The sequence below is a fragment of the Bufo gargarizans genome, chromosome 7 (genome assembly GCF_014858855.1).
Source record: "Bufo gargarizans isolate SCDJY-AF-19 chromosome 7, ASM1485885v1, whole genome shotgun sequence".
NCBI lineage: Eukaryota > Metazoa > Chordata > Amphibia > Anura > Bufonidae > Bufo > Bufo gargarizans.
The window spans coordinates 14,584,411-14,598,206 of record NC_058086.1 but is presented as its reverse complement, the minus strand read 5'-3'; the positions used below and the strand labels follow the sequence as shown (position 1 = coordinate 14,598,206).

General features: G+C 49.2%; 1 protein-coding gene across 5 annotated transcripts in view; it reads right to left on the bottom strand.

Annotated features, from left to right (window-relative positions):
* Nucleotides 1–9,157, bottom strand: part of SGSM3 (small G protein signaling modulator 3) — a 58,192-nt gene extending 49,035 nt beyond the window's left edge. Inside the window, exon 1 of one of the 5 annotated variants that reach the window (XM_044300968.1) lies at nt 9,019–9,157. The gene's annotated coding sequence lies outside the window, so the exon portion shown is untranslated. Of the gene's footprint in view, nt 1–3,386; nt 3,702–3,727; nt 3,934–8,962; nt 8,997–9,018 lie in introns of those variants that run through there. The other 4 variants (XM_044300971.1, XM_044300969.1, XM_044300967.1 and 1 more) reach the window with 4 other exon arrangements.
* Nucleotides 9,158–13,796: the final 4,639 nt, after the last annotated feature.

The following is a 13,796-nucleotide window of genomic DNA, read 5'->3' as shown; positions in this document are numbered from 1 at the left end:
TAAAATGTACCTATCGTCTGCAAGATATCCATAAAGTGGGAGAGGGGGTGTATTATCCCTTAAGTGGAGAGGGACCAGACACAGACATAAAAAGAACAAAAGAGTGCAAACTGCAAATTTCCTATACACGTAAATGTTTGGGGACATGAAGGAAACAGTCTAAAAGAAAAACAGCCTTTGTTGCCCATAGCATCCAATCACAGCACAGCTTTCAATTCTTCTATAGCTTCTGAAACATGAAAGCTGCGCTGTGATTGGCTGCAATGGACAACATGGGCAATTTTCATAAATCTGCTCAAATAATTAAATTCACCTCATTTATAACAATTGTCTAACAGGAAAACTGACCCTGCTGCCCACAGCAGCCAATCACAGTGAGGCTTATATACTTCAACTGCAGTAAAAAAATAATAAAGCTACTCTCTGGTTGGTTGCCAAGGAGACCGGCTGATAAGTTGTCAGCCCAGTGGTTGGGGAGCGTGTCCCCGGATTTGTCTACATTTGCTTACAGGGTAACCCCCCCCCACACACACTGCTCATTCAGACGGTAAACTGGCATGGTATATGGCCGTCCAACTTAGGCCACATGCACACGTGACAACAAATCCATGTGTCACGTGCAGACTGACGGGTGACAACCTTACATGCATATTTGTCAATAGGGCTTAAAAATGGGTTCAAACACAGGGGCGCATTTATCAAAACTAACAGAAAAAGCCTTGCTGCCCACAGCAGCCAATCACAGCTCAGCTTTCATTTCAAGTACGCTGGGCGGGGTTATGGAAACAGCGGAGCGGGCAGGCGCCCCGCTGCTTCAATAACTCCCATTGTAGTGAATGGGGGATAGGCAGACAGTGCAGCCAGGGCGGTTATGCTACACTTCTTGTGAAACTCCCATTCACTACAATGGGAGTAACGCAAGCAGCAGGGCGACTGCTCACTCGGCTTTTTCTGTAAGCCTGGCCACCGGGGACGGGCAGTTGGAAATGGCAAGATGGGACAAACCCTTTCATTTATGATGAGGTGTGCCTCCTTCTTCAGTCCGAGGGGGAGAACTAGCTTAGTTACCCACAGCAACCAACCAGATCCCATCTTTCAGAGATCCTTTGGAAAATGAAAGGTAGAATGATTGGTTGCTATGGGCAACTAAGGCTACTTTCACACTCGCGTTTGGTGCGGATCCGTCATGGATCTGCACAGACGGATCCGTTGAGATAATACAAACGTCTGCATTCGTTCAGAACGGATCCGTTTATATTATCTTTAAAGGGTTTTGCACTTTGTTTTAACTGATCGGCGGGGGTCCGACACCCGGGACCCCCACCGATCAGCTGTTTGAGAAGGCAGCGGCGCTCCAGCAGCGCTGCAGCCTTCTGACTGTTTACCGCTGGCCCAGTGATGTCACGCCTAATATCAACTAGCGTGGGCAGGGCTAAACTCCATTCAAGTGAACAGAGCTTAGCCCCGCCCACGCTAGTTGATACTAGTCGTGACATCAGTCGGTCAGCGGTAAACAGTGAGAAGGCCACAGTGCTGCTGGAGCGCCGCTGACTTCTCAAATAGCTGATCGGCGGGGGTCCCGGGTGTCAGATCATCAGCTTCTGATCGGCAGGGGTCCATCCAAAGGATAGATCATAAGTTAAAACAAAGTGCAGAACCCCTTTAACATAGCCAAGATGGATCCGCTTTCTATTGTGCCCGATTGTGTCAGTGAAAACAGTTCCGTCCCCATTGACTTACACTGTGTGTCAGAACGGATCCGTTACGCTCAGTTTCGTCAGCAGCGTTTTGGTGTCCGCCTTCAAAGCGGAACGGAGATGGAACGGAAACAAACTGATGCTTTCTGAGCGAATCCTTTTCCATTCAGAATGCATTAGGGTAAGGCTACTTTCACACTAGCGTTCGGCTGTCCGCTCGTGAGCTCCGTTTGAAGGGGCTCACGAGCGGACCCGAACGCTTCCGTCCAGCCCTGATGCAGTCTGAATGGATGCGGATCCGCTCAGACTGCATCAGTCTGGCGGCGTTCAGCCTCCGCTCCGCTCGCCTCCGCACGGACAGGCGGACAGCTGAACGCTGCTTGCAGTGTTCGGGTGTCCGCCTGGCCGTGCGGAGGCGTGCGGATCCGTCCAGACTTACAATGTAAGTCAATGGGGACGGATCCGTTTGAAGATGCCACAATATGGCTCAATCTTCAAGCAGATCCGTCCCCCATTGACTTTACATTGAAAGTCTGGACGGATCCGTCCGAGGCTATTTTCACACTTAGCTTTTATATGCCAATATAATGCAGACGGATCCGCTCGAACGCTAGTGTGAAAGTAGCCTAAAACTGATCCGTTTTGGACCGCTTGTGAGAGCCCTGAACGGATCTCAAAAACGGAAACCAAAACACCAGTGTGAAAGTAGCCTAAGCCAGTTCCTTTACACCAGTTTTGAGATATGTCCTCCTGTGTGCCTAGAATAAAATCTACGCCAGTTTATTTTAGTCCTCATTTATGCCAGTCAATAGGCATAAATGATTAAAAAATAATAATAATCTGTCAGTGACCCCGCCCAAAACACGCCCCTTTTCTGAAAGTTGCAAAGATGGTATTGTATTATAAATGTGCAAAATTTGTGAAAATTACGTTTAAGGCTACTTTCACACTGGCGTTTTGAATTCCGTTTGTGAGATCCGTTTCAGGGATCTCACAAATGGTTCAAAACGGATCAGTTCAGCCCCAATGCATTCTGAACGGATAAGGATCTGCTCAGAATGCATCAGTTTGGCTCCGTTCCACCTCCATTCCGCTCTGGATGCGGACACCAAAACGCTGCTTGCAGCGTTTTGGTATCCGCCTGGCGATGCAGAGCTAAAGGGATCCGCCCTGACCTACAATGTAGGTCAATGGGGACGGATCCGTTTTCACCGACACAATATGGTGCAATTGAAAACGGATCCGTTCTGAACGGATACAAGCGTTTGCATTATAGGTGCGGATCCGTCTGTGCAGATACCAGACGGATCCGCACCTAACGCAGGTGTGAAAGTAGCCTTAAAAGTTGCAAGCCCACAGACAACTTTTTACACCAGTCTTCTAGTGTAGGTAGGTTTGCAAAAAATGCCAAAAACATAAAATAAAAAAAATGCAGGCAGTTAGCTATTTTTTTTTTGTGGCAAAAAAAAAAAACAGTGCCAAACCCATGTGTGCAGGGACTCTGACAGCGAGAAGATATTTAGGGTTAGCGAGTTGTGACCTGATGAAGAAACTTGTAAAGCTCAACAGAACCTCAAAAAAGTGGAAACAGGCAGAAAATGAGGTTTGTAAAGGAGCGTCCTACATAAACACCAGGCGTACAATTACTTACAGTCTCCCTGGGGATCAAGCAGAAGGACCCACACCTACCTCCACCCTTATAAACCCGTCGCCATCGGGATTGCTTCACATAATTCCTGTATGGAGAGGGACTCACTAGACCAGTAAAGCTGGAGAGACGAGCTGTAGGCAACCAGTAACATACCAATATCCAGTAATCGAGTGGCACCAGAGCGGCCACTCACTGACGTGTCACTACACCTGCGGCGTGTATACAGGTGCGGCTCTGGAGGACTGGTGCGCAGTCCTGTACACCGCCAGACCTCATCTAATGTCCCTACAGCAAACAGTTATCAGGAAACCCAGCTAGGGTTACAATGCACACAGAGAGACGCAACAGGTGCGTGGGAAGGAACAGCTGGGAGCTATACCCGCAGTACAGGGGTGGCACTACATACAGAGGCTCCTCGGATGCCCACGCTTCTCCGGTGGAGGGGGCTTCACGTCTACCATAGATGCTTCTTGCTTCCCTCCTCTTCCTTCTTGGAGCTTGGAGCATTAACACAGGAAAGAATTCCCCGAGCTGCACATCCTGCTCCAGTGCTCCTGATATTTACTCTCCTGATCTCCACCCTCCCCCTCGCTCTGCACAAGCCTGTTTGGCAACTTAGTATCGATGCTGCGTGTGACCGGATTCACTCCAGTCCGCGCTGTAATTACACCATTATCCAGGTTTTAATTAAAGGGGATGGACCTGGCGTGTGGTTCCTTACATCCTTTCATTTTCTTTTGAATGGGCTGTGGTTAAAGGGGTTGTCGAGGAAAAAAAAGTATACATATAAAAAAATATATAAATACTCGCTAGAGGTCTTTGTCTACTTCCCTCTAGCGATGACGTGCTGTATAATGCGCATGTGACCACTGCAGACAATCATTGGCCTCAGTCAGGTACGGCACAATACCACTGATTGGCTGCAGCAGTCACTGGCATATGTTCAGCACGTCATCACTGCAGGTCAACAGAATAATGGTGCAAGCGGTGGGGGATTTACAAAGTATTTATTAGTTCCCCCCCCCCCAAAAAAATAAATAATAATAATAATAATAATAATTCCCTGCTTTTAAAAAAAAATCTATAAAAATAAAGATCATGGACAATCCTTTTAAGTGGTCATGTAATGGTGTAGAATTGGATGGCGTACTTCCTGTCAGTCATCAGGTCCCCAACAATCTGCAGTCTACGAGCTGCAAATCGCTGTCTCTCTGACAACCAGTGCTGCGATCAGTCGCAGGTCCAGCTCCAGAAGGGCTCTCTCAATGACAGCCACATCTCCTGATAAGGCGCATGGACAGGGGCTGAACCCCTTTAAGTTATCTACACACTCCAGCAAACTCCTCCCCTTTAAAGGGAGTCTGTCAGCAACTTCAGTCCTGGCAAACTGCTCTACCAGATGGTGGTCACACACACAGATGTTTCCCAAATAAAGTTTAGGCCATATGTAAATGAACTTTGCAAGTGCCCTCCAAGAGCCCAGGCCCCCCGGGATACTCTGCAAACACTCCTCCCCTCTATTGCAGTTAGGGCTCATCCACACGACCGCTGGATGTTTCGTGGTCCACAAATTGCTGATCTGCAAAACACAGATACCGGCCGTGTGCATTCCGCATTTTGCGGAAGGGAACGTCCGGCCCCTAATAGAACAGTCCTATGCTTGTCCGTAATGTGGACAATAACTGGATATGTTCTATTTTTTTGCAGAACGGCCATGCGTCATGACACTGAGTCATTTCCTTTTTTTTTTTGCAGCACCACTGAAGTGCATGCTTCCGCATACAGGCCACAGAAATAAAAAAAAGGTCATGTGTATAAGCCTTATGCCTGCCCAGTATTCATGTGACGTCACTATCTTCAGTGCGTACCTGCGAACACCAGTGCTGGTCCGCAAATGCGTCATATGAAACCCACTGTGGGCAGCGGCATCTCTTTACATTACCTACAAACCCCGGCAAACTCCTCCCATTGCTCAAATTTTGTTTTTCTATTTCATTATTCGTTTTCTTATTTTTACTTTTTTTTGGGGGGGGGGGGGGGATGTTATGCAAAAAGAGGATAGGAAGAGTAAAGGATATATGGATTATTAAGGTGATGAAAACAAGACACAAACCAGACAAAAGTGTGCCAAAGCGCCCCCTGTAGGTAAAACTTGCCCCCAGCAAGACCTATGGGAACATGGGGGGGGAGGGATTCACTAAACGGCTTTTTACGCTGGTCTTAGTTGTCCCCCCTGCGCTGTATACATGGCAGTCTGTGCGCCTGTCTAAAAAACGATGCCAGCTAGGCGAAAATGTAGTAAATGTGCCAGTGCTGGCACGGCCCCCGACACGCCGCCACCCCCCCCTCCCCAACCCATCTGTATATGGAGTGCACTCCGAGCGTCATATCTGCAGAGGCAGACTGGAACATGAGCCCTGGGATATATTTAGGGCACCACCACTTGTCACCCACTCTGTAATCATACTGGTTACACCTCATCATAGGAGACAGCGTGACAGGTGCTGGAAAATACTTTGGGATTTTTTTCATGACCTCAAAGGTAAACAGAGAAAGGAAATTAAATAGCGAGTCCCTTATAGGACACCTGCCAGACGGGAGCAGATACTAGCCCCGGGCAGATCTGCTGGATACGTCAGTCGGCCACAGATATACTGACATACTGGCCTTAGGTCTGGGCTAAACTGTGACTTTTAGATTTTAACTATTGGATGACAGCTGCAATCTACAAGATTGCATATATTTGGACTGCAGCTGTAGTTTAATAGGTAAAATCAATCAGTCGCGCTACAAAAAGTCGCAGTGTAGCCACAGCCTTAAAAGGGTATTCCGGTAAGTGTGCATTCCACATTGTGCCAAACGGAACGTCCGACTCATTATAGAACAATCCTATCCTTATCTGTACTGCGGACAAGACTAGGACATGTTCTATATTTTTGCGGATACAATGGAATGGACAAACTAATGAGGTCAGCACACGGTGTGCTGTTCTTATCTTTTGTGGGCCGATTGAAGTGAATGGGTCCCCATCCAACCCGCAAAAATCCAAATCAAATGCGGACAAAAAATACGTTTGTGTGCATGAGCCCTAAAACTGGTGGTTTTGTAAGGCTACTTTCACACTAGCATTAATATTTTCCGGTATTGAGATCCATCTCAATACCGAAAAAAAAAAACGCTTCCATTCTGTCCCCATTCATTGTCAATGGGGACAAAATGTAACTGAACAGAACGCTCCAAAATGCGTTGTAACGATACCAAAATTGTGATTTGATTTCGATACCATAAAAAAGTATTGTGATACTTATTACCACGCGGAAAAAAAAAAAACACCAAAAAAGCTGCGTGCATTCCGCATTTTATGGGACGTCTGGACCATAATAGAACAGTCCGATCCTAATTTTTGTCGGGACAAGGTGACGAAAAAATTGTAAATTGCAAGTTTTTTTTTTTTTTTCTGTTACGGCGTTCACCGCATAGGAGATATTTTTAAATATAAGTTTGCACTTTTTCGGACGTGGCGATATGGAATATGTTTGTTTTTTTATTGTTTATATATTTTATATGTAAAATTGGGAAAGGGGGCGATTGAATTTCTTTTTATTTTGGTGTTTTGTTTTTTTACTTTTTATTTACTAACTATTAGCCCCCTTAGGGGCTAGAACCTGGGATCTTTTTATCCCTTGTCCTATTCACACTAAGGCTGAGTTCACACGAGCGTGACAGATTTGGTCCGGATGCGTTCAGGGTGCGTTCAGTTAAACTCGCACCATTTTGCAAGCAAGTCCAGTCAGTTTTGGCTGCAATTGCGTTTAGTTGTTCAGTTTTTTCCGCGCGGGTGCAATGCGTTTTGATGCGTTTTTCAGGCACGTGATAAAAAACTGAAGGTTTACAAACAACATCTCTTAGCAACCATCAGTGAAAAACGCATTGCATCCGCACTTGCTTGCAGATGCAATGCGTTATTAACGCAGCCCCATTCACTTCTATGGGGCCAGGGCTGCACATGCTGCGATTTTAAAGCATTGCAGAAGTGATGCATGAAAAAAAATGCTCATGTGCACAGCCCCATTGAAATGAATGGGTCAGGATTCAGTGCGGGTGCAATACGTTCACCTACTGCATTGCACCCGCGCGGAAATCTCGCCCGTGTGAACTCAGCCTAATAGATCTCTATCAGGGTGAATAGGACTTCACAGTCTCCCTGCCGCCATGTGCATAGTACACACAGCAGCAGGGAGATTACCATGGCAGCCAGGACTTCAGTAGCATCCTGGCTGCCATGGTAACCGATCGGAGCCCCAGGATTACACTGCTGGGGCTCCGATCAGAAGCTGCCATTACTACCAATGAGCACCTGAGGGGTTAATTGCAGCGCACAGTCAGAGGCTGGGTGCTGGATGTAGGATATGGCTGGCACCCGCAGTTTGCGTTTGTATTCAAGCATAAACTATATTCCTTGGTGGCGCAGTGGCCACAGTCCCGTCCCTCCCCTCCTCCTCCCTGCTATGTCCATGGAGATCAGTTTTTGATGCATTTTTCCACGTGTGAAAAAAAATCAAAATAAAAAAGGAAGAATTAGGGTGCATTCACGCGACCGCGCCGTGTTTTGCAGTCTGACCGGAGGCAGCACCGGGCTGTCTGCATCTGTTGCTCCGTTCCGTGGCCCCGGTAAAAAAATATAACATGTCCTATTCTTGTCCGCGCTTTGCGGACAAGAATAGGCATTTATATTGAAGGCTGTCCTTGCCGTGCAAATTGCGGAACGCGCACGGACGCCATCCGTGTTTTGCAGACGGTCGTGTGCATGAGGCCTTACCCGGACAGTTTCCTCTACTTTAGAGCCAGCAATATACAGATCAATGACACCCAGCGGGTGACGCGGACTCTGCAGCAGATGGCCACTCTGCCCACTGTAATACACAGCAAGGAGACCAGGGACAATGTGATTAAGCTGTGAGTCACCGGCGCACGTCAGCCAGATACTCCGTCACACTGTGGTCCCCGTTAACCCTTCCACTGCCACCAAGCCTCCTCCTACATGGAATCAGGGTTCCTTCTGCTTCCCATGTGAATCCTGAGGACTCTGCAGGATCCTGGGCAGTATATATATATATATATATATATATATATATATATACACACACACACACACACACAGATATATATATATGCGCACACATATAGACATATAGATATATATACACACACACACAGAGCAGGGCAGTATGTATATATAGATATGTATATATACATTTAGATACATACATATAGATATATATACAAACTATCAGTACAGGGCACTTTACACACACACATGGGCACAGGGCAGATGCCACCACTGTGATGCCCAGATGATGAGAAGACAATCATTAGGACATTCCTCCCATTCTCCTTATATCTGACCGCACTGCAAGTTCCCGTAAAATGGCAGCTGATGACAACTATACAGATATAACAGGCTCTGCTCTATAGACTACCACCCTCATCATCCTCAACTGCCCCCTCCATGCCAGGGCTGGATCACGCTCTCACGGTATCAGTTCGGTCTGCACACAGGATGATGCCCAGGTCACCTGTCGTCCTGCTGCAGGCGCTGCGCTATCTGTCTCACCCTAGGTCATTAGTACAGCCGCTGTCTCTTGCTGTCTCTCGGTCGCCGCTTCTTACCTGAGGTCTCAGTCACGGAGCTGAGCTCTCTACAGCTCCATTCAGCTGCGTCACCACTGCGCATGTGCACCAACACCCGATGGCGATCTGCGCGTACTGCGCCCGCGCCGCTTCTAGTCCGTCAATACAGCCATACAACCTGTACAGACAAATGGATTAGGACAGAGATTAGATAGAGATGGAAAAGAAGATAGACTGGTAGGTGCATGGACGGATAGACTGGTAGGTGCACGGACGGATAGGCTGGTAGGTGCACGGACGGATAGGCTGGTAGGTGCACGGACGGATAGGCTGGTAGGTGCACGGACGGATAGGCTGGTAGGTGCACGGACGGATAGGCTGGTAGGTGCACGGACGGATAGGCTGGTAGGTGCACGGACGGATAGGCTGGTAGGTGCACGGACGGATAGGCTGGTAGGTGCACGGACGGATAGGCTGGTAGGTGCATGGACGGGTAGGTGCATGGAAGGATAGACTGGTAGGTGCATGGACGGATAGGCTGGTAGGTGCATGGACGGATAGACTGGTAGGTGCATGGACGGATAGACTGGTAGGTGCATGGACGGATAGACTGGTAGGTGCAAGGACGGATAGACTGGTAGGTGCACGGACGGATAGACTGGTAGGTGCATGGACGGATAGACTGGTAGGTGCATGGACGGATAGACTGGTAGGTGCATGGACGGGTAGGTGCATGGAAGGATAGACTGGTAGGTGCATGGACGGATAGGCTGGTAGGTGCATAGACGGATAGACTGGTAGGTGCATGGACGGATAGACTGGTAGGTGCATGGACGGATAGACTGGTAGGTGCATGGACGGATAGACTGGTAGGTGCACTTCCGGGTCCGCACTTCCGGGTCCGCACTTCCGTTCCGCAAAAAAATAGAACATGTCCTATTCTTGTCCGCAATTGCGGACAAGAATAGGCATATTCTATTAGTGCCGGCAATGTGCGATCCGCAAAATGCGGAACGCACATTGCCGCTTTCTGTGTTTTACGGATCTGCGGCTCTGTGTATCCGCAAAACACGTTGCGGACGTGTGAATGGAGCCTTAATGTGAGGTAAATTAGTTTCCAATGTAGTATTAATAACTAAACAATTACATAATAAACACATTGCATTCTCTACTTACCACCAGGACAATAAGATGATCTGGTCTCTGGCTGCAGTCTGGCTCTGGGGACTCCCTTGTCACTCTCCCCCCCCCCCCCCCTCCCTTGTCACTCTCTTCTCCCCCCCCCCCCTCCCTTGTCACTCTCTTCTCCCCCCCCCCTCCCTTGTCACTCTCTCCCCCCCCTCCCTTGTCACTCTCCCCCCCCCCTCCCTTGTCACTCTCCCCCCCCCCTCCCTTGTCGCTCTCTTCTCCCCCTCCCTCCCTTGTCGCTCTCTTCTCCCCCCTCCCTCCCTTGTCGCTCTCTTCTCCCCCCCCCTCCCTCCCTTGTCGCTCTCTTCTCCCCCCCCCTCCCTCCCTTGTCGCTCTCTTCTCCCCCCCCCTCCCTCCCTTGTCGCTCTCTTCTCCCCCCCCTCCCTCCCTTGTCGCTCTCTTCTCCCCCCCCCTCCCTCCCTTGTCGCTCTCTTCTCCCCCCCCTCCCTCCCTTGTCGCTCTCTTCTCCCCCCCCTCCCTCCCCGCTCTCTTCTCCCCCCTCCCTCCCCGCTCTCTTCTCCCCCCTCCCTCCCTTGTCGCTCTCTTCTCCCCCCTCCCTCCCTTGTCGCTCTCTTCTCTCTCCCTCCCCCTCCCTCCCTTGTCGCTCTCTTCTCCCCCCTCCCTCCCTTGTCGCTCTCTTCTCCCCCCTCCCTCCCTTGTCGCTCTCTTCTCCCCCCTCCCTCCCTTGTCACTCTCTTCTCCCCCCTCCCTCCCTTGTCACTCTCTTCTCCCCCCTCCCTCCCTTGTCACTCTCTTCTCCCCCCTCCCTCCCTTGTCACTAGTTTCCAATGTAGTATTAATAACTAAACAATTAAATAATAAACATATTGCATTGTCTACTTACCACCAGGACAATAAGATGATCTGGTCTCTGGCTGCAGTCTGGCTCTGGGGACTCCCTTGTCACTCTCTTCTCCCCCCCCCCCTCCATTGTCACTCTCATTTACTCCCCCCCCTCCCTTGTCACTCTCATTTACTCCCCCCCCCTCCCTTGTCACTCTCATTTACTCCCCCCCCCTCCCTTGTCACTCTTATTTACTCCCCCCCCTCCCTTGTCACTCTCATTTACTCCCCCCCTCCCTTGTCACTCTCATTTACTCCCCCCCTCCCTTGTCACTCTCATTTACTCCCCCCCCTCCCTTGTCACTCTCATTCTCCCCCCACACTCCCTTGTCACTCTCATTCCCCCCCCCCCCTCCCTTGTCACTCTCATCCCCCCCCCCCCACACTCCCTTGTCAGTCTCATTCCCCCCCACCTCTAGTGTAGCGTGGCCGAGCTCTGTTCGGTCCGCGGTACAGGAGCATTTGTTTCCTGTACCCGCCGGACTGAAAGGAAGTGCACACTAAGTGAGGAAACAAATGCTCCTGTACCGCGGACCGAACAGAGCTCGGCCATGCTACACTAGAGGCGCTTCCCTCCTGTCGGTCCCTCTCTTCTTCCTGCACAATGATAGACGCACCAGCCCGGGCAGTGCGGCAGCCGCCCAGTGCGGGGGAGGGCCCGCCGCCGTACTAAAAAAAAAAAAAAAAAAACTTGCGGCAATGCATTTTTTTTTTTAAAACCGCACAGGCTGCCTAGGGCAGAGATGCACCTAATTTATGGACCTTATCTATAGACCTGCAGTGGTAATCATACTTACCTGATCCCCGCTGCTGGGTTGTTAGCTTCATTGCTTCCCTGCTGGCTCTGCTGGACCTGGGTGTTCCCACTTCATCATCCATTTTGATGTCGATCAATTGACTGCTGCAGCCAATGACTGGCCGCAGCAGTGACGTTTGACTCATGCATCATGTCACCCGATGCCCTGACACATAACCGTAGAGGCTAGTCATTGGGTGCAGTGGTCACATGACTCAACATCAAACTAGATGTTGACATGGCCATCGTCCACTTGAAAGCCTAGGGCAATTTCTCCTTACTGGATTCAGCAGGACCTGCGCTCCTAGCATGATGACGTCACATGATCATGCAGGTTCTTCAGCATCCAGTGAGGAGTGAGTGTCCCCATAGGCTTAGACAATGGGGGCATATTGCTAGGATATGCCCCCATTGTCTGATAGGTGCGGGTACCACCTCTGGGACCCGCACCTATATAGAGAACGGAGCGGGGAGCGCAGTGGCTGGAAGACCCCAGATTTCCCGATGTCCGTCCACCACCAAGCACTAATCCCCGCCTCTCCCATAGAATTGAATGGGAGCGTGCTGCACATATGCGGCCCATGCTTCCATTCATTTCTATGGGGCAGACAACAATAGCCGAGCCAGCGCTCGGCTCTTTTTGGCGGCCCCATAGAAATAAATGGTGGGCGGCTGCGCATGCGCAGTGTGCTCTCCTCCGCTTCAGGGCTCCGTTTTCGATATAGGTGCTGGTCCCAGGGGTGGTACCCGCACCTATAAGACAATGGGGGCATATCCTAGCAATATGCCCCCATTGTCTGAGATGAGAAAACCCCTTTAAGTGATTTTTTTTTCTTGGCACTATACTGGGCAGTGGGTGGTAATAATCTAAGAAGAGTATTAAAATAAAAAATACTGGGGTACACTAGGAAGGGCCTTATATATACTGGGTGACACTAAGAGGGTCCTTATATATACTGGGGGCACTCTGGGGGCCATTATGTATACTAAGGGCCCTGCAGGGGTTGCAACTTAAAATGCGTTTTGCATCCAACACTGATACATTTCATAGGCTTTTGTCCATTAAAAAAGGAAAAACATCCAGAAAATGGATGTACACATGGATTCAAAATGGCCATGAAAAACTGACATTTTTTTTCACTGTGAGAGTAGCCTTAGGGCTCATGCAGACGGCTGTTCCCCAGCCCTGCCCGTGTTTCTGCCCGTAAACAGCGGGTCCACAATATACGGGCCCCGGTCGTTTGTACACTGCATCGTGTGTAACCAATCCAGAAGGTGCGGTGCAGAACGGAGGCACGGAACCAACCACGGAGTGCGCGGTGCTTGTGTTCGGTTTGGACCTTTCCAATGACTTGTTCATATTGCCATTAGATCTTCTGGATTACTCTCTCTGGCTCCATATTTTCTAGTTTATTCTCCAAGCAGCAGCATTCTTCATATGGGATGATGGAATAACTCAAAGCAGTGAATGCTCACTCATAACTTTTAGTTACAAGGGGACAAAGTGGTATGGGAGGATAGATGTCTTTTACCTGGGGCTAGCTCCTTTCTAGCTTCCCTATAGGTAATGCAGGCAGACAGACAGCCACAGGCGTCATATGGAATAAGCTCCACCTAGTGCAAGGATGAGCAAACTACGGCTCTCCAGCTGTTGTAAAACTACAACTCCCAGTATGCCCAGACTGCCTACAGCTATCAGCCTACAGCAGGGCATGATGGGATTTGTAGTTTTACAACAGCTGGAGAGCCGCAGTTTGCCCATCCCTGACCTAGTGAATAGGTTGCTACAATTACTTTTACTTTCTATTCCAAACACTTCCATACACATGGATCCACTTAAATAAAGAGCAGCCATCACTGGAGAAAATAAACAGGAGGTCCATATAATTTCTAAACTCACAACTGCCAATTTTATAACAAGACACGGAGGCTTCGTATTGCATCACACTTTCTTTACTTCATACCCAGCAGCAAAGAGTTAACATGAAAA